The 21,553-nt window shown below is 46.8% G+C and overlaps 1 protein-coding gene across 2 annotated transcripts in view; it reads right to left on the bottom strand.

Moving 5' to 3' along the window:
- PRKAR2B (protein kinase cAMP-dependent type II regulatory subunit beta) overlaps nucleotides 1–21,553 on the bottom strand; it is a 266,961-nt gene that overhangs the window by 133,417 nt on the left and 111,991 nt on the right. The window lies entirely within an intron of this gene.

Genomic DNA, 21,553 nt, shown 5'->3' on the forward strand with positions numbered 1-21,553 from the left:
TTTTAAATTATTTCATGAAATTCATGAAATAATTTAAAAAAAAAAGGGCTTCCCTATATTTTTGGTTCCCAGCCGGGTACAAATAGGCAGCTGGGGGTTGGGGGGGCAGCCCGTCCCTGCCTGCTGTACCCGGCTAGCATACAAAAATATGGCGAAGCCCACGTCATTTTTTTTGTTTGGGGGGGCAAAGAAATCCTGCATACAGTCCTGGAAGGAGGATGCTGAGCCTTGTAGTTCGACAGCTGCTGTCTGCTCTCCTGCATACACTATTGGATGGAGTATGCTGAGCTTTGTAGTTCTGCAGCTGTCTGCTCTTCTGCATACACTAGTGGAGAATGAAGAACACATTAAAGAGGAAATGACATCAGACCTTTTTTTGTTGCTCACTGATAAAAAACGCATAAGGACGCAGTGAGCAAAAACGCAGCAAAACGCAGCAAAAAAACGCACCAAATCGCGGCAAAACGCGTGCGTTTTTGCCGCGTTTTTTCGACGCAGGTGCGTTTTTGTGCGTTTTTAGCGGCCAAAAACGCACAAAAACGCAGCGTCAAAAAGACGCAGTGTGCGAACCTAGCCTTAGGACACTACATGGTTCACAGGCCCTGCCTTCCTGTACCAGACAACATCCTACATCAGCAGGCCCAATACATTCGAACTGGTGGATCCAGATGTCGACGACGACCTTCATCCTCAAGTGTCAGCTCTTCATACAGTGGTTTCAGGATGTCACCTCGGATCTCATCGGTTCAGTAGATTCTCAACCTGGAACTCACTTGTTAGGGCCATCGCCTTTTTACTACACGTGATTCAGTTTTACAAGTCCGAACTACCAACAAATCAGAGATGCAGTAAAGGTTGGCATCACTGCAAGCATGCGTTTACTGCTCCCAACCTAGAGAAAGCCAAGATTACAATACTCCATGTTGTACAAAATGAAGCCTACAACAAGGAAATAGGCAATCTCGACAAAGGACTACCCATTCCTAGAGACAGTGCGTTGAGGAAACTCGACCCGTTCATTGACAAAGATGGGCTGCTGAAAACAGGTGGCCGCATTCAAGAAGCTAAGGTAGAAGTCTCAGAGAAACACCCGGTAATAATTCCCAGACGTCATCACGTCACAACCTTGCTCATTCGACATCATCACATCTTGGTGAGACATCAAGGTCGTTTGTTTACCGAAGGGAGTCTACGAGCGGCTGGACTATGGATAGTCGGAGCGAAGAGAAGCGCGAGCAAACTCATCTTCAACTGCGTTACGTGTCGCAAACTTCGTGGCGTGTTTCAAAACCAGAAGATGGCCAATCTTCCACCTGACAGGCTCAGTACTGAACCCCCTTTCACCAACGTTGGACTGGATGTGTTCGGCCCATGGTCCGTAGCTACAAGACGCACTAGGAAGGTCCATGCCGAAGCAAAGTGTTGGGCAGTTCTATTCACCTGTTTGTCTGTCAGAGCTGTTCATATCGAAGTAATAGAATCTATGGACACTTCAAGTTTCATACATGCACTTCGACGCTTCATCGCTATCAGAGGCCCTGTGAAGCACATTCGTTCTGATAGAGGCACGAACTTTATTGGAGCAGCAAGAGAACTCCAAATCCCTTCCAATCTAGACATTACAAATGTAGAGAGGTACCTAGGTGAGCAAGGATGCACCTGGACCTTCAACCCGCCACACTCTTCGCACATGGGAGGCACCTGGGAAAGAATGATAGGAATTGCACGCAAGATTCTAGATTCTATCCTCTTGCAAGCAAACACCAGACTTACCCACGAAAGCTTGACTACGTTCTTGGCCGAAGTTACAGCTATCATGAATGCTAGCCCATTGACAGCTCTTTCTGGAGATTCTGGAGACTCAACAGTTCTTACTCCTGCCATGTTACTTACACAGAAAACCTGTGTCCCAGGAGCTCCACCTGGAGAATTCACCGAGAAAGACCTCTACAGAAGACAATGGAGGCAAGTACAAAACGTGTCCGATGCCTTTTGGGACAGATGGAGGAAACAATATCTCTCCACTCTGCAAACCAGAACAAAATGGCAGAAAGACCATCCAAACATCAGACTTGGCGATGTGGTACTTGTAAAGGACAGTCAATCACACCGAAATGAGTGGCCACTCGGCCTGGTCACCAAACCCTTTCCCAGCAAGGACGGGAGAGTACGCAAGGTAGAGGTCAGAGTGAGCAAGCTCGGAGAGAACAAACTGTTCACCAGACCAGTCACTGAACTTGTGTTGTTGTTATCCCCTCAGGAGTCCAATAGTGGCATTGGTTAACGCCAAGCGGGGAGTGTTCTGTCTTCTATTCATTACATAGGACAAGGGTAATATCGTTTGTTGCCCACAAGAGGTCACTGTTGGCTTTCTTATGTTTTAAGTGTTTTCCTCATACATTTCTACAGTATTTCTGTGGGTTGGAGCCTGTTGCTTTAAGGAAAAGATACTTCCTTGGACTGCCCCTTTTCCCTTCCCTTCCTGAGTTCGAGGCGCAGATGTCTTGGTGCCTCCATAGGATTCAGAGGTGCTATAGCTGGCTCTAGTTCCTTTTCTTCAATCGTTCCTCCTGACTAGTGGATCCCGGTAGGAATCATTGTACTAAACTACATATTTATGTTAGAATATGTGTACAGTTGTTATGTAGGCACTGTGAAGTAACAGTGGCTCTACTCAGATTACATAGGCCGTGATACATGCAGAGCAGGTGTAGGGCAGCATCAGCAGTGTAAATGTTGTATTCAGTCATATGCATTGCTCTCTATGTTATGCAGATTCTGTAAATACCAGTACTACTATGTATGTCATTCTGTTATTTGTGATATGCCTGTACTGATTTGGATTTGTATCTTTTGTTATAGTTTTTACCAATTAATCATCCATTTCTTATGATCATCCACCTATCCATCATCATTTAATAAATAGAGACTTAAAGGCAACACAGTCTGTTTATTGAAACAGTGGATGAAGGTTAGCTGTATGCCGGAGTCCACACAGCTCACACGTGGACGAAGGCAGAACAGGCTCTCCTAATGCAACATAGCGTCCGCTATTGATTCCAGACAATTTTGCAGTCAAATGGCGCTCCTTCCCTTCCGAGCCCTGTCATGCGCCCAAACAGTTGATTTCCACCACATATAAGGTATCGCCAAACTCAGGAGAAATTGCACAATAAATTTCATGGTGATTTTTTTCCTGTTACCCTTGTGAAAAAAAAGCTACCTGGTTGAAATAACAATTTTGTGGTAAATTTGTTTTTTTTTATTTTCATGGCTCAACGTTATAAAATTCTGTGACGCACCTGGGGGTTCAGGGTACTCACCAAACATCTAGATAAATTCCTTGAGGGGCCTAGTTTCCAAAATGGGGTCACTTGTGCGGGGTTTCTGCTGTTTAGGTACCTTAGGGGACCTCCAAATGCGACATGGTGCCCGCAATCTTTTTCAGCCAAATTTCCTTTCCAAAATTCAAATATTGCTCCTTTCGTTCCAAGCCCTCCCATTTGTCCAAACAAAGGTTTCAGACGACATGTGAGGTACCACCGCGCTCATAAAAAAAGTGGTTAACAAACCTTGAGGTCAAATTTTTGGAATTACCTCTTGAAAAAGTGAGAAAATTGATGCTAAAGCAACATTTTTGAGAAAATTATTAAAATTTTCAATATGACAACGTAACGTTAACAAAATCTGTGAAGTACCTGTGGATCTAAAATGCTCACTATACCCCTAGATAGAAGCCTTGAGGGGTCTAGTTTCCAAAATGGCGTCACTTGTGAGGGGTTTCTTCTGTTTAGGTACCTTAGCGGACCTGTAAATGCAACATGGTGCCCGCAATCTATTTCAGCCAAATTTGCTTTCCAAAATTCAAATATTGCTCCTTCTGTTCCGAGCTCTCCCATTTGTCCAAACAAAGGTTTCTGACCACATGTGGGGTATCGGCGCACTCATAAGAAAGTGGGGAACAAGTTTTGTGGTCCATTTTGTTGTGTTATTTCTTCTAAAAGTGAATAAATTTGGGTTAGAGCAACATTTTTAGGTAAAATTTAATTTTTGCTTTTTTTCATTCCACATTGCTTTTGTTCATGTGAAGCACCTGAAGGGTTAATAAACTTCTTGAATGTGGTTTTGAGTACTTTGGGGGGTGCAGTTTTTAGAATGGTGTCACTTTTGGGTATTTTCTGTCATCTAGACCTATTGAAGTCACTTCAAATGTGATGTGGTCCCTAAAAAAATGGTTTTGTAAATTTTGATGTAAAAATGAGAAATCGCTGATAAACTTTGAACTCTTCTAACTTCCTAACAAAAAAAAATTTTGTTTCCAAAATTGTGCTGATGTAAAGTAGACATGTGGGAAATGTTATTTATTAAGTATTTTGTGTCACAGAAATCTCTGGTTTAACGGTATAAAAATTCAAAAGTTGAAAATTGCTAAATTTCCAAAATTTTTGCCAAAATTCAATTTTTTTCATAAATAAACGCAAAAAATATTGTCCTAAATTTGTTACTAACATGAAGTCCAATATGTGATGAAAAAACAATCTCAAAATCACCGGGATCCGTTGAAGCGTTCCAGAGTTATAACCTCATGAAGTGACACTGGTCTGAAGTGCAAAATTTGGTCTGGTCATTAAGGTGAAAATTAGCTCCGTCACTAAGGGGTTAATACAATTTACATAAACAAATACCGTTTTCTATGTTAAAGAATTGCAATGTATCCATAAAAATTTTGAAATTATTAGCTACTAATGAAGTGACCTAATCAATACCTCCCATTTCACATTTATTAGCTAATACCACAATGCTGCAGAATGAAGGCCCCGTCACACGCAGCGATATCGCTAGCGAGCGTACCCGCCCCCGTCGGTTGTGCGTCATGGGCAAATCGCTGCCCGTAGCGCACAATATCGTTTGGAGCCGTCACACAGACTTACCTGCCTAGCGACTAGAGTTGAGCGCGGTTCGTGGTTCTCCAGTTCGCGGCTCGAGTGATTTTGGGGCATGTTCTAGATCGAACTAGAACTCGAGCTTTTTGCAAAAGCTCGATAGTTCTAGAAACGTTCGAGAACGGTTCTAGCAGCCAAAAAACAGCTAAATCCTAGCTTGGTTTCTGCTGTAATAGTGTAAGTCACTCTGTGAATCAAACTATTATCACATTTCAGTGTATAGTGTGCGTGAACAGCGCCTTCAGATCACTGCTGTTTCTATAATGGCGATCGCCATTTTTTTTTTTTTTTTCTTGTCTTCCTTCCCTAAGCGCGCGCGTCTTGTGGGGCGGGCCAGCATGTCAGCCAATCACAGACACACACACACCTAAGTGGACTTTGAGCCAGAGAAGCAACGGCATGTGTGATAGGATCTGCATGTCACATGTCCCTGCATTATAAAACCGGACATTTTCTTCACGAACGCCATTATCTGCCTTCTGCGTCTTTGGTGTCAGACATCAGTGTCGCAGCTCCGTCCTCCTGAGTCCTATAGCCGATACAGCTGTATGCGCTGCATACACAGCATTAGACAGCATAGGGAGAGCACATTCTAGCAGTCCTTTTAAGGGCTCAAAGCGGCAGGGTCAGAGAGCCATAAGTGACAGGTCCTGCAAACAGCAACAGCGTCTGTGTAGCCCAGGTCAGGGATTTCCTCCCTGCATTTCACCATTAGGAGGGAATAGAAAGGCAGGCTTCCATTCCTCTACCCAGAGCACCACAATCCTGCCACTGTACCCTCTTGTCCTCTGCACACTCCAACTCATTCTAAGTAAGCCATTATACTAGCAAACACTCAGTGTACCACTGGTTGGCACTGGGAGGATCAGTTCTGATATAGTCCTGGTATGGTGCAGAGCTTGCTCCACATGCTGGGACCTGGGCTGGTCTCTATCCACAAGTGCCTTTTTTGCAACATAGAAGCGGTTATATACAGGTTACAGGTATGTGTGCTCTATTATGGTTCTGCTTTTAACTTTATCTAGGAGGCCGCATGGCACATGAAATACAGAATGTAGAGTAGGACCCCCCTATTGAGATTTGCCGTGACGTTGGCAGGGGTGGCTCAAAAAATTGATCAATTATTTGCTAAAAATCTCATTTTTTTTTTTTATTGTAGTACAGTTGGAATAAATCTGTGAATTTTCACTTTTTATATGATGCATGCCAATTTCAGATCGTGCTGGCTCCCCTCTCTCTCTGTTTGGTCGTAGTTATGCTACAAATTCTGGTGGCCGGTCACCACCATGCCATGCACGCCTGATTTTGGTTTGCTATGTATTCCTCATGTTGGTAGCTGTTCAGATTCAGTTACCTCACCCCTTTCCACAGGCAATGCTAATTAAGCACCATCTTGGATCTGGTCCGCCTTTATCAATGGTTGCTGGTTGGCACTGGGAGGATCAGTTCTGATATAGTCCTGGTATGGTGCAGAGCTTGCTCCACATGCTGGGACCTGGGCTGGTCTCTATCCACAAGTGCCTTTTTTGCAACATAGAAGCGGTTATATACAGGTTACAGGTATGTGTGCTCTATTATGGTTCTGCTTTTAACTTTATCTAGGAGGCCGCATGGCACATGAAATACAGAATGTAGAGTAGGACCCCCCTATTGAGATTTGCCGTGACGTTGGCAGGGGTGGCTCAAAAAATTGATCAATTATTTGCTAAAAATCTCATTTTTTTTTTTTTTTATTGTAGTACAGTTGGAATAAATCTGTGAATTTTCACTTTTTATATGATGCATGCCAATTTCAGATCGTGCTGGCTCCCCTCTCTCTCTGTTTGGTCGTAGTTATGCTACAAATTCTGGTGGCCGGTCACCACCATGCCATGCACGCCTGATTTTGGTTTGCTATGTATTCCTCATGTTGGTAGCTGTTCAGATTCAGTTACCTCACCCCTTTTCACAGGCAATGCTAATTAAGCACCATCTTGGATCTGGTCCGCCTTTATCAATGGTTGCTGGTTGGCACTGGGAGGATCAGTTCTGATATAGTCCTGGTATGGTGCAGAGCTTGCTCCACATGCTGGGACCTGGGCTGGTCTCTATCCACAAGTGCCTTTTTTGCAACATAGAAGCGGTTATATACAGGTTACAGGTATGTGTGCTCTATTATGGTTCTGCTTTTAACTTTATCTAGGAGGCCGCATGGCACATGAAATACAGAATGTAGAGTAGGACCCCCCTATTGAGATTTGCCGTGACGTTGGCAGGGGTGGCTCAAAAAATTGATCAATTATTTGCTAAAAATCTCATTTTTTTTTTTTTATTGTAGTACAGTTGGAATAAATCTGTGAATTTTCACTTTTTATATGATGCATGCCAATTTCAGATCGTGCTGGCTCCCCTCTCTCTCTGTTTGGTCGTAGTTATGCTACAAATTCTGGTGGCCGGTCACCACCATGCCATGCACGCCTGATTTTGGTTTGCTATGTATTCCTCATGTTGGTAGCTGTTCAGATTCAGTTACCTCACCCCTTTCCACAGGCAATGCTAATTAAGCACCATCTTGGATCTGGTCCGCCTTTATCAATGGTTGCTGGTTGGCACTGGGAGGATCAGTTCTGATATAGTCCTGGTATGGTGCAGAGCTTGCTCCACATGCTGGGACCTGGGCTGGTCTCTATCCACAAGTGCCTTTTTTGCAACATAGAAGCGGTTATATACAGGTTACAGGTATGTGTGCTCTATTATGGTTCTGCTTTTAACTTTATCTAGGAGGCCGCATGGCACATGAAATACAGAATGTAGAGTAGGACCCCCCTATTGAGATTTGCCGTGACGTTGGCAGGGGTGGCTCAAAAAATTGATCAATTATTTGCTAAAAATCTCATTTTTTTTTATTGTAGTACAGTTGGAATAAATCTGTGAATTTTCACTTTTTATATGATGCATGCCAATTTCAGATCGTGCTGGCTCCCCTCTCACTCAGTGTACCTAGTGGCATCCTATACGTGGCTATTGGACTTTGCTATAGTCCCACTAGTGCAAAGACATTTGCAGAGCACGTCTGCCTGCATTGCACACTACAACTTTTTTAAACTAAGCAATTTTACTAGCAAACACTCAGTGTACCTAGTGGCATCCTATACGTGGCTATTGGACTTTGCTATAGTCCCACTAGTGCCAAGACATTTGCAGAGCGCATCTGCCTGCGTTGCACACTCCAACTAATTATAACGAAGCCATTATACTAGCAAACACTCACTGTACCTAGTTGTATCCTAAACGTGGCTATTGTACTTTTGTCAATTCACAGTATTGGAACGTTATTTGCAGGACATCTGCCTGCCTTGCACACTCAAACTTTTTTAAACTCAGCCATTATACTAGCAAACACTCACTGTACCTAGTTGTATCCTAAACGTGGCTATTGTACTTTTGTCAATTCACAGTATTGGAACGTTATTTGCAGGACATCTGCCTGCATTGCACACTCAAACTTTTTTAAACTCAGCCATTATACTAGCAAACACTCACTGTACCTAGTTGTATCCTAAACGTGGCTATTGTACTTTTGTCAATTCACAGTATTGGAATGTTATTTGCAGCACGTCTGCCTGCATTGCACACTCAAACTTTTTTAAACTCAGCCATTATACTAGCAAACACTCACTGTACCTAGTTGTATCGTAAACGTGGCTATTGTACTTTTGTCAATTCACAGTATTGGAACGTTATTTGCAGGACATCTGCCTGCCTTGCACACTCAAACTTTTTTAAACTCAGCCATTATACTAGCAAACACTCACTGTACCTAGTTGTATCCTAAACGTGGCTATTGTACTTTTGTCAATTCACAGTATTGGAACGTTATTTGCAGCACGTCTGCCTGCATTGCACACTCAAACTTTTTTAAACTCAGCCATTATACTAGCAAACACTCACTGTACCTAGTTGTATCGTAAACGTGGCTATTGTACTTTTGTCAATTCACAGTATTGGAACGTTATTTGCAGGACATCTGCCTGCCTTGCACACTCAAACTTTTTTAAACTCAGCCATTATACTAGCAAACACTCACTGTACCTAGTTGTATCCTAAACGTGGCTATTGTACTTTTGTCAATTCACAGTATTGGAACGTTATTTGCAGGACGTCTGCCTGCATTGCACACTCAAACTTTTTTAAACTCAGCCATTATACTAGCAAACACTCACTGTACCTAGTTGTATCCTAAACGTGGCTATTGTACTTTTGTCAATTCACAGTATTGGAACGTTATTTGCAGCACGTCTGCCTGCATTGCACACTCAAACTTTTTTAAACTCAGCCATTATACTAGCAAACACTCACTGTACCTAGTTGTATCCTAAACGTGGCTATTGTACTTTTGTCAATTCACAGTATTGGAACGTTATTTGCAGGACATCTGCCTGCCTTGCACACTCAAACTTTTTTAAACTCAGCCATTATACTAGCAAACACTCACTGTACCTAGTTGTATCCTAAACGTGGCTATTGTACTTTTGTCAATTCACAGTATTGGAACGTTATTTGCAGGACGTCTGCCTGCATTGCACACTCAAACTTTTTTAAACTCAGCCATTATACTAGCAAACACTCACTGTACCTAGTTGTATCCTAAACGTGGCTATTGTACTTTTGTCAATTCACAGTATTGGAACGTTATTTGCAGCACGTCTGCCTGCATTGCACACTCAAACTTTTTTAAACTCAGCCATTATACTAGCAAACACTCACTGTACCTAGTTGTATCCTAAACGTGGCTATTGTACTTTTGTCAATTCACAGTATTGGAACGTTATTTGCAGGACATCTGCCTGCCTTGCACACTCAAACTTTTTTAAACTCAGCCATTATACTAGCAAACACTCACTGTACCTAGTTGTATCCTAAACGTGGCTATTGTACTTTTGTCAATTCACAGTATTGGAACGTTATTTGCAGCACGTCTGCCTGCATTGCACACTCAAACTTTTTTAAACTCAGCCATTATACTAGCAAACACTCACTGTACCTAGTTGTATCCTAAACGTGGCTATTGTACTTTTGTCAATTCACAGTATTGGAACGTTATTTGCAGCACGTCTGCCTGCATTGCACACTCAAACTTTTTTAAACTCAGCCATTATACTAGCAAACACTCACTGTACCTAGTTGTATCCTAAACGTGGCTATTGTACTTTTGTCAATTCACAGTATTGGAACGTTATTAGCAGCACGTCTGCCTGCATTGCACACTCAAACTTTTTTAAACTCAGCCATTATACTAGCAAACACTCACTGTACCTAGTTGTATCCTAAACGTGGCTATTGTATGCGTCTCTGCATGACAACCTCGTGCTCTGTTTTTAATAAGCTATAATGATAGCACAAAATACTGCCATTTTGTGGCATCATAGAACTGGCTGTTGTATTCCATTAGTGCCCCACTGGTGACAAGCTATTTCTAGCACCTCTACATCACACCCTCATGCACATTTTGCTACGCTAATGTTATAGCAAACTCATGGAATTCATTGCTGCATTTCATAATTCGGAGGGATAGAAAGTCAGGCTTCCTTTAGCTTTTCCTTCTGTTCATAGACAGCATCTCCAAGACAAATTTCCCCTCCACGTCTAAGTGTGGAGAGGCAGCTAGTGCGCATGCGTGTGCCGATGTACCCCAGCTGCAGCATAATTACAGTGTTTCGCCTAGTGAGTATGCTCAGCCTGACTGTGCCATTCCTGACGCTAAGTTTTCATTTCGGGATACAGCGCATGCTCCCACACTAAGTGTGAAAAGCCTCTTTGCACAGGTGCTTGCATTCCGTGCCGGGTATAAGTCCTGTTTTGGGCATAGACACCATGCTAAAGCTGATAGTCTTTTTTCAGAGACTGTATTTCATGCTACTGAGCATGCTCAGGCACTTCCTGCATCAGAGACTAGGTCCGGTAATGAACTCTTTGGCCCTGGCCCTGATGTGGGGGTCCCATATAGACCACAGGGCATCAGGTGTCCTCCCAAATGGCTTGCAGAGGCCCACACCTATGACTTGTCACCGCATTATTGATGCTCAGACGATGACTGGTGAGGTGTTTGGGTCATGGCAGCCATGAGGTCATCATTGAAGTTGCGTTTCCAAATAGGACGCTAGTTATGCCACTCATGACGTGTCACTCTACTTTTGTCTCCAGGAGGTGCATTGTGGTTCACCCTGGTTTGGGGCGGACCCAGGTTATAAAAGGGGCTGGAGCCAACAAGGAGGTGCGCAGTCTTCTATTATGCTCCGAAAGAGCACACCTCCATGTGTTGAACCCATTGCGGCTTTAGGCCAGAGGTAGGCAGGGATCGGGTGGTGGATGCAGGCCACCACCACAGTTGGTAACGCAGAACGGTTAAGACCAGCTCCTGTCCTAACAGTCCTGCTTGTGCAGCCCAGTGGCATTAACAGGCCTGCTGCTGCTGATGCGCCTGCTGTCCACAGGTGTGGCCCCTACGCACACGGTCAGCGTACTCAATGGCCCCTGTGTTGTTAACAGGGAGTTCCTGGGCTGGGTGGGCATGTGGACCCTGTGACGCTAACAGGGCTCACAGTCTCCAGATCCGAATGGCGTCTAACTCGGTTCAGGCTACTATTAGTTTCATAGCCACACAGCTCTGTATCCTCCACCAAACCTTCAAGTTGCCAACCTCTCCTTTTCCAACTGGGAGCACGGTGGACACTGACTGCTGATGGGGATATATACCTTTCTCTTTCTTTTCTTATTAATTTTCGTTATATAGCGGTCACAGATTATATACCACTTTATCCAAATCTGCCAGTCCCACTGTAACAGATGTTGTTTCTTCAGCAAATGTTACAGTTGCTTAACCACCAAATCCACGGACCAAAACTTTTTTCCCCTTTCCAACACACCTGTTCCCCTTTCCAACAGCATCTGTCCTTTTTCAACTCATTTTGGGATATGACCAAAAGTGCAACTGTGCAGGGACACCGTACTCAACGCCATCTCAGCACAGCAGCCATCCCTCGGTCCCTCCGATGTGGACAAGTAAAAGACCATTTCCTCCTATCCATGACAAAGCGTTGAGATTCACTCTGTGCAGCACTGGTGTTTAGTGGACAAGTAGATCTAAGATTGCGTACCACATTCTGCAGATACTCCTGTATACGTGCGTCTATTTCTATGGCAGGAATTAGTTCGCCAAATTTTGTCTTGTACCGGGGATCTAACAGTGTGGCAACCCAGTATTCAGGATTAGTTCAAATTCATACAATCCGAGGGTCATGTAGGTAGTGCAGCAAGAAGGCGCTCATGTGTCTTGTGCATCCAGGAGGACCAAGTCCTTGGTGTGTTGGTGGCAGAGAGGTGAGAATCGTGCATCCTTCCTCTGCCCTCTCCCCCCCAACCTCGCACAACCGAAATGTGAGCAAGCTCTCACTCATCTGCTGAGTCTTCCATGCCCATCGCCAGTTCGTCCTCCATTTCTTCATGGGCTCCTGCACTTTCATCAACACTTTTTGCTGATACTATGCGCCCTTGTTAATCCCTCTCCCTCACCATGACTGCCGCATAGGTGCCGCTGACCATCTGGACCTCGTAGATCTTGTTATCCCTTCCGCATATGACTCCTCCTGTACTTCCTCCCCTTCCTCTTGTCCCAACACCTGACTCCGAATAATAATTACAGTGTGCTCCATCATGTAGATGACCAGAATTGTCACGCTGAGAATGACATTGCCAGTGCTAAACATCTTCGTCGACATTTCAAAACTGTGTAGCAGGGTGCATAGGTCCTTGATCTGACACCACTCCAGCAGCGTGATCTGCACCACCTCTGGATCAAGTTATCCCAGGCTATATGTCTTACCGTATTTCAGCAGGGCTCTGCGGTGCTGCCACACACGCTGCAACATGTGCAGATTCCAATTCCTGCGTGTCGAAACATCGCATTTACGGCGTTTAACTGCCAGACCCTAAGACTTCCGGAGTGATGAAAGTTGTTGAGCTGCTGTGTGCGCACGATGGAAGTGAGCACATAGCGAGCGTGCCCACTGCACAAGGCCATGTAGGCCGTGATGGTGTTTTAAAAATTGCTGGCGAATTCGGTTCAACACGTGAGCCCTAAAAGGCACGTGTGTCACATTGCCCTGAGGATGGCCCGCAGCCAGGTTTGCATCATTGCCGCACACGGCTGTTAAGTCACCAACGGAGTCCGCTCCGTCAATTTGTACTCCGGTCGCCAGGTGACAACGTGTTCCTTTCATGAATAGTGCTGATGATGGGAGAGTAGTCGATGCCAGCGGCGCAGGTGGACGCAGGTTATGCTCACCCACTGGGCTGCATTACCTTGACAGATGCAGAATCTCTGGCTGAATGTAGCTGGTGGGTATCTCACAGATGAAATACCATCATTCAGCTACAACCAATGGGAAGACACCACACCCTTTTTTATGCCCATCCTGTCTGCAGACCACTGCCAGACATAGCTATGAACCTCTGGTTAATTTTACCCCCAGTTCAGTTTTATGATTTTGTGTGCTTGTTACCTGACTACTTTTCCTGCTTGCTGTTTATGTACCTTGTTGGCCGATACGCATTTCACCTCTGCTTGTTTTCTGATTCTTTCCTGGCCGTCCCATTCTGTTCCTGTTCCTCAATTAATGTTTTGACCCTGCCTGACTACTATTCTCTGTAATAGCGGTGTGACTCACATTTCCCATACATTTCAAAGTAAAACTTTGACCGCCTGATGGCATTGAGCTCTGCTGCCAGCATAGTAAGGAGGTGTGTGGTAGTCCTTGTGCGCAGTTGCAAGCAAGGGTGGCCTGACCACACAGGGTTTGCGCCAAGGTAGAGGACCCACACGAGGTTGAAGAGGCAGAAGCAGTGTATTAACTTCTACATACAGAACAAGGATTGAAACAACTCGTGGGGACGGCAAGACTTGTACAGCAGACCCTTCTCCATCTCTCACCATAGTTTGCCAGTGCCCAGTCAGTGACATGTAATGACCCTGTCTATGCTTACTGGTCCAAGTATCTGTGTTGAAATGCACCCTGTCGCACACAGATTTTCTCAAGGAAGTGGTGATGTTGTGTGCGACATGCTGGTGTAGCGCGGGCATGCTTTTCTTGGAGAAGCAGTGGTGATTGGGCATCTGGTACTGGGGCACAGCGACAGACATAAGGTCTGTAAAATCCTGTGTGTCCACTACGCGTAAAGGCAGCATTTCGGTAGCCAACAGCTTACAGAGGGATAGAGTCAACCACTTAGCTTTGTCATGGGTCGCAGTAAGTGGCCTTTTATTTGACCACATCTGAGGGACAGAGATCTGGCTGCTGTCTGTAGACGGTGTTGAGTAGGGTGTCCCTGGAAAAATGCAGGTTTGTGAGAAAAGTGCAGGCGGAGACATGATGTTGCCTTCATCTTGCCTTCAGATCTGTTCATCTTGTATCATTTTTAAAAAACACAGCAAGCAAGGGTTACTCCAAGCGGAGTCTACCTTTTTTCCCCAAATTGGGCACACAGACACCCCATCAGTGGCAGGACTTGTGCCCTAGTTGCAAACAGGATGTTTTGATTTGCATCAAGCACATTCCAAATCCACAAGCATTTACTCTCCCCAGGATGACACAGGGGTAGTAAATTCCTTCTGGATCCATGACTTGTTCATTTTGATGAACGTCAGTCTGTCCACATTGTCACTGGACAGACGCGTGCGCTTATCTGTCAGCACACACCCAGCAGCACTGAAGACACGTTCAGAGACAACGCTGGCAGCTGGACACGACAAAATCTTCAAGGCGTAACTGGAGAGCTCTTGACATTTTTCTAGATTTGAAGCACAAAAGGAGCAAGGCTCCATTTGCAAAGTCATTGCATCGATGTTCATTTGGAGATACTCCTGTATCATCCTCTCCATCCGTTGACTATGTGACACACTTGATGTCTCTGGTGGCCTTGCAAAGGAGGGTCTAAAAAAATTATGAAAAGATTCCATAAAATTGCTGTTACCAGCACCAGATACGGTCCTACTGGTACGGGTAGACTGTTGAAGATGACGAGGCCGTCCCATGTTTGTCAAGTTACAACTGGGAGAATCACTCCCTTCACCTGCACGGTTGTTTGGTGGAAAAGCCGAGCTAAGATCGAGTAACAGCTTCTGCTGATACTCCTGCATACGTGCGTCCCTTTCTATGGGTGGAATTATGTCACAAAATTTGGACTTGTCCCGGGGATCTAATAGTGTGGCAAGCCAGTAGTCATCATCACTTCTAATTTTGACAATACGAGGGTCATGTTGGAGGTAGTGCAACAAGAAGGCACTCATGTGTCTTGCGCAGCCATGCGGACCAAGTCCACGCTGTGTTTGTGGCATAGAGGTGCTAACCGTTCTTTCTTCCTCTGTCATCTCCCCCCAACCTCTTTCAACTTAAATTTGACCAAGGTCCCCCTCATCAGCTGAGTCTTCCATGTCCATGGACAGTTCGTCCTCCATATCTTCATGTCCTCCTGCACCTTCCTCAACATCTCGCCTGCTACCATGCGCCCTTGTTGATCCCTGTCCCCCATGGTCCCATGCCTGCCGCGTTGGTGATGATGAACGTCTGGACCTTGGTGATGTTGTTGTGTCTTGCGCATATGAATCCTCCTGTAGTTCCTCCCCTTCCTGTTGTCCCACCCCCTGACTCCGAATAGTGTTTAGCGTGTGCTCCAGCATGTAAATGACTGTAATCGTCATGCTGATAATGGCATTGTCAGCGCTAAACATATTCGTCGCCATGTCGAAACTGTGCAGAAGGGTGCATAGGTCCGTGATCTGAGATCACTCCATCAGGGTGATCTGCCCCACCTCTGCATCTCGTTGGCCCAGGCTATACGTCATGACGTATTGCACCAGGGCTCTGCGGTGCTGCCACAGTCGCTGTAACATGTGGAGAGTTGAATTCCAGCGTGTCGCCACATCGCATTTCAGGCGATGAACCGGCAGGCCGAAAGACTTCTGGAGCGATGCAAGTCGCTCAGCTGCGGCGCTTGAACGGCGGAAGTGAGCACTGCAGACAGTTTCCGTGCCCTGGTCAGAAGGCCATCTAGGCCGGGATAGTGTGTTAAAAATTGCTGGACAACAAGGTTCAACACGTGAGCCATACAAGGCACGTGTGTCACCTTGCCCAGGCGAAGGGCCGCACCCAGGTTTGCAGCATTGTCGCACACGGCCTTACCAGGCTGCAGGTTGAGTGGAGACAACCATTTATTAAACTCGGACCGCAGAGCTGACCACAACTCCTCAGCTGTGTGACTCTTATTCCCAAGACATGTCAAGCTAAAGACCGCCTGATGCCGTTACGCTCTGCTGCCAGCATAGTAATGAGGGGTGCGTGATTCCTTCTGCGCAGTGAGAACGCTGGTGGCCTGACCAGGCAGGCTTGGGGCGGAGGTGGAGGACCCAGATGAGGTGGAGGATGCAGAAGCAGTGGCGGAACTTGGACAGACAGAGGATTGACACACAAGTCGTGGGGACGGCAAGACTTGTGCAGCAGACCCTTCACCATCTATCACCATAGTTACCCAGTGCCCAGTCAGCGACATGTAACGTCCCTGTCCATGCTTACTGGTCCAAGTATCGGTGCTGAAATTCACCCGTTCACACACAGAGTTTCTCAAGGAAGCGGTGATATTGTGTGCGACATGCTGGTGTAGCGCGGGCACACCTTTCTTAGAGAAGTAGTGGCGACTAGGCATCTGGTACTGGGGCACAGCGACAGATATAAGGTCTCTAAAATCCTGTGTGTCCACTAGGCGGAAAGGCAGCATTTCTGTAGCCAACAGCTTACAGAGGGATAGAGTCAACCTCTTCGCTTTGTCATGGGTCGAAGGAAGTGGCCTTTTATTTGACCACATCTGAGGGACAGAGATCTGGCTGCTGTGTGTAGACGGTGTTGAGTAGGGTGTCCCTGGAAAAATGCAGCTTTGGGAGGAAAGTGCAGGCGGAGACATGATGTTGCCTTCATCCAAAGTTGGTGCTATCGATGTCTGAGAGAGCTGTACACACTCACTTGTTTCCCCTTCCAAACCAACTGACGACCTACCAAGCAAACTGCCTGTTGCGGTTACAGTGGTGGAAGTTGTGGGTGGAAAAACAGGTGTGACAGCTGTCCCCACAGTCCTAGAAGATGACGAGCGCGCGGATGCCCTGGAAGGGGCAGGCGGTGGATGGTTGGCTCCACTAGGCCGCATTGCAGCACGGTGAGCTTCCCACCAGGCCATATGATATTTATTCATGTGACGATTCATGGAAGAAGTTGTCAAACTGCTGAGGTTTTGACCTCTACTAAGATAACCATGGCAAATGTTACAGATCACATAATTTGGCCGATCTTTTTTTATGTCAAAAAAGGACCAGGCTAGGCAAGGCTTAGAGGCCATGCGACCTGTTGATCCACCCCGAATAATGCTCAGAGGCAGAGTGGTGGCTGAGGATGCAGTTGTAGACGTGCTACCAGTGCTCCGACTGTGTCCAGGAAGGCGCCAGGTTACTTCGACGTCGGTTGCATCCTCCTCCACCGCCTCTATTGACCTCCTCGAGTGTCTGACTGTGGGTTGACAGTAGGTGGGATCTAGAACTTCATCATCAATTGTTGTGTTTGCACTCCCCTCCCCCTCAGACCGAGTTTCTTCTTGCCCTGACCGAATATTTAAGTTGTCATCCCAATCGGGTATCTGCGTCTCATCTTCATCAGTATGTTCCTCATTGCCTATAACCACAGTTGTTGGAAAGGCAGCATTTTGGTAGCCAACAGTTTGCATTTTATGAAAGTCAACCTCCAAGCCATGTCATGCCCTTCTAAAAGCATGTATAACACAGCGAGGGGACTCCAACCACAGTCTCCCTCGTTGCCACTCACTGGGCCACACACACCCCACTTGACTGGCATCGGTTGAGCCCCCTTTTGAAAAAGAAAAAGATGCTTTGCATGAAGCACTCTCAAAAATACGCGTGCCTTTCCCGTCCCCTGGCTGACCCCGGGGAAGAAAAGTCCTCTGAGAGCCATGACTTGTTCATCTTGGTTCTTTTAGAAACACAGCGAGGGGACTCCAACCACAGTCTCCCTCGTTGCCACTCACTGGGCCACACACACCCCACTTGACTGGCATCGGTTGAGCCCCCTTTTGAAAAAGAAAAAGATGCTTTGCATGAAGCACTCTCAAAAATACGCGTGCCTTTCCCGTCCCCTGGCTGACCCCGGGGAAGAAAAGTCCTCTGAGAGCCATGACTTGTTCATCTTGGTTCTTTTAGAAACACAGCGAGGGGACTCCAACCACAGTCTCCCTCGTTGCCACTCACTGGGCCACACACACCCCACTTGACTGGCATCGGTTGAGCCCCCTTTTGAAAAAGAAAAAGATGCTTTGCATGAAGCACTCTCAAAAATACGCGTGCCTTTCCCGTCCCCTGGCTGACCCCGGGGAAGAAAAGTCCTCTGAGAGCCATGACTTGTTCATCTTGGTTCTTTTAGAAACACAGCGAGGGGACTCCAACCACAGTCTCCCTCGTTGCCACTCACTGGGCCACACACACCCCACTTGACTGGCATCGGTTGAGCCCCCTTTTGAAAAAGAAAAAGATGCTTTGCATGAAGCACTCTCAAAAATACGCGTGCCTTTCCCGTCCCCTGGCTGACCCCGGGGAAGAAAAGTCCTCTGAGAGCCATGACTTGTTCATCTTGGTTCTTTTAGAAACACAGCGAGGGGACTCCAACCACAGTCTCCCTCGTTGCCACTCACTGGGCCACACACACCCCACTTGACTGGCATCGGTTGAGCCCCCTTTTGAAAAAGAAAAAGATGCTTTGCATGAAGCACTCTCAAAAATACGCGTGCCTTTCCCATCCCCTGGCTGACCCCGGGGAAGAAAAGTCCTCTGAGAGCCATGACTTGTTCATCTTGGTTCTTTTAGAAACACAGCGAGGGGACTCCAACCACAGTCTCCCTCGTTGCCACTCACTGGGCCACACACACCCCACTTGACTGGCATCGGTTGAGCCCCCTTTTGAAAAAGAAAAAGATGCTTTGCATGAAGCACTCTCAAAAATACGCGTGCCTTTCCCGTCCCCTGGCTGACCCCGGGGAAGAAAAGTCCTCTGAGAGCCATGACTTGTTCATCTTGGTTCTTTTAGAAACACAGCGAGGGGACTCCAACCACAGTCTCCCTCGTTGCCACTCACTGGGCCACACACACCCCACTTGACTGGCATCGGTTGAGCCCCCTTTTGAAAAAGAAAAAGATGCTTTGCATGAAGCACTCTCAAAAATACGCGTGCCTTTCCCGTCCCCTGGCTGACCCCGGGGAAGAAAAGTCCTCTGAGAGCCATGACTTGTTCATCTTGGTTCTTTTAGAAACACAGCGAGGGGACTCCAACCACAGTCTCCCTCGTTGCCACTCACTGGGCCACACACACCCCACTTGACTGGCATCGGTTGAGCCCCCTTTTGAAAAAGAAAAAGATGCTTTGCATGAAGCACTCTCAAAAATACGCGTGCCTTTCCCGTCCCCTGGCTGACCCCGGGGAAGAAAAGTCCTCTGAGAGCCATGACTTGTTCATCTTGGTTCTTTTAGAAACACAGCGAGGGGACTCCAACCACAGTCTCCCTCGTTGCCACTCACTGGGCCACACACACCCCACTTGACTGGCATCGGTTGAGCCCCCTTTTGAAAAAGAAAAAGATGCTTTGCATGAAGCACTCTCAAAAATACGCGTGCCTTTCCCGTCCCCTGGCTGACCCCGGGGAAGAAAAGTCCTCTGAGAGCCATGACTTGTTCATCTTGGTTCTTTTAGAAACACAGCGAGGGGACTCCAACCACAGTCTCCCTCGTTGCCACTCACTGGGCCACACACACCCCACTTGACTGGCATCGGTTGAGCCCCCTTTTGAAAAAGAAAAAGATGCTTTGCATGAAGCACTCTCAAAAATACGCGTGCCTTTCCCGTCCCCTGGCTGACCCCGGGGAAGAAAAGTCCTCTGAGAGCCATGACTTGTTCATCTTGGTTCTTTTAGAAACACAGCGAGGGGACTCCAACCACAGTCTCCCTCGTTGCCACTCACTGGGCCACACACACCCCACTTGACTGGCATCGGTTGAGCCCCCTTTTGAAAAAGAAAAAGATGCTTTGCATGAAGCACTCTCAAAAATACGCGTGCCTTTCCCGTCCCCTGGCTGACCCCGGGGAAGAAAAGTCCTCTGAGAGCCATGACTTGTTCATCTTGGTTCTTTTAGAAACACAGCGAGGGGACTCCAACCACAGTCTCCCTCGTTGCCACTCACTGGGCCACACACACCCCACTTGACTGGCATCGGTTGAGCCCCCTTTTGAAAAAGAAAAAGATGCTTTGCATGAAGCACTCTCAAAAATACGCGTGCCTTTCCCGTCCCCTGGCTGACCCCGGGGAAGAAAAGTCCTCTGAGAGCCATGACTTGTTCATCTTGGTTCTTTTAGAAACACAGCGAGGGGACTCCAACCACAGTCTCCCTCGTTGCCACTCACTGGGCCACACACACCCCACTTGACTGGCATCGGTTGAGCCCCCTTTTGAAAAAGAAAAAGATGCTTTGCATGAAGCACTCTCAAAAATACGCGTGCCTTTCCCGTCCCCTGGCTGACCCCGGGGAAGAAAAGTCCTCTGAGAGCCATGTCCACATTGTCAGTGGACAGACACGTGTGCTTATCTGCCAGCAGACCCACAGCAGCACTGAAGACAGGTTCCGAGAGAACGCTGGCTGCAGGACACGACAAGATCCCCAAGACGTACGTGGCGAGCTCAGGCAATTTATCAAGATTGGAAGCCAAGAATGAGCAGGGCTCAAGTTGCACAATAATGGCATGTTTCCTTGCATATACTCATATATCTGTGTGTCCTCCTCTTTTTCCTTGTCCAGCTCTTTTGTTTTCGCATGAGTATATGTCCTTGTCACTTTCCCATGTGTTGTGAGTTGTTTGTGACCTTTTGGACACCTTTGAGGGTGTTTTCTAGGTGTTTTTCTGTGTTTGTGATTGCCTGCCATTGTTTCCTATGCAGTTCGAGTTCGGTTCGACGAACCGAACTCGAACGGGAGGTCCGTTCGGCGAACCAACCTCGAGCCGAACCGCGACCGGTTCGCTCATCTCTACTAGCGACATCGCTGTGGCCGGCGAACCGCCTCCTTTCTAAGTGGGCGGTACGTGTGTCATCTCAGCGGCGTCACTAAGCGGCCGCCCAATAGAAGCGGAGGGGCGGAGATGAGCGGCCGTAACATCCCGCCCACCTCCTTCCTTCCTCATTGCCGGCGGGCGCAGGTAAGCTCCAGTTCGTCGTTCCTGAGGTGTCACACGTAGCGATGTGTGCTGCCACGGTAACGACGAACAACCTGCGTCCTCAACAATCAATGATTTTTTTAAAATAAACGACGTGTCAATGATGGACGATAAGGTGAGTATTTTTGATCGTTAACGGTCGCTCGTTGATGTCACATGCAACGACGTCGCTAACTATGCTGGTGTGCGTCACGGAATCCGTGACCCCGGAGATATATCGCTAGATACGTCGTTGCGTGTAACGGGGCCTTTAAGCAGATAACT

Source organism: Anomaloglossus baeobatrachus, chromosome 4 (genome assembly GCF_048569485.1).
Source record: "Anomaloglossus baeobatrachus isolate aAnoBae1 chromosome 4, aAnoBae1.hap1, whole genome shotgun sequence".
In the NCBI taxonomy this organism is placed as follows: domain Eukaryota; kingdom Metazoa; phylum Chordata; class Amphibia; order Anura; family Aromobatidae; genus Anomaloglossus; species Anomaloglossus baeobatrachus.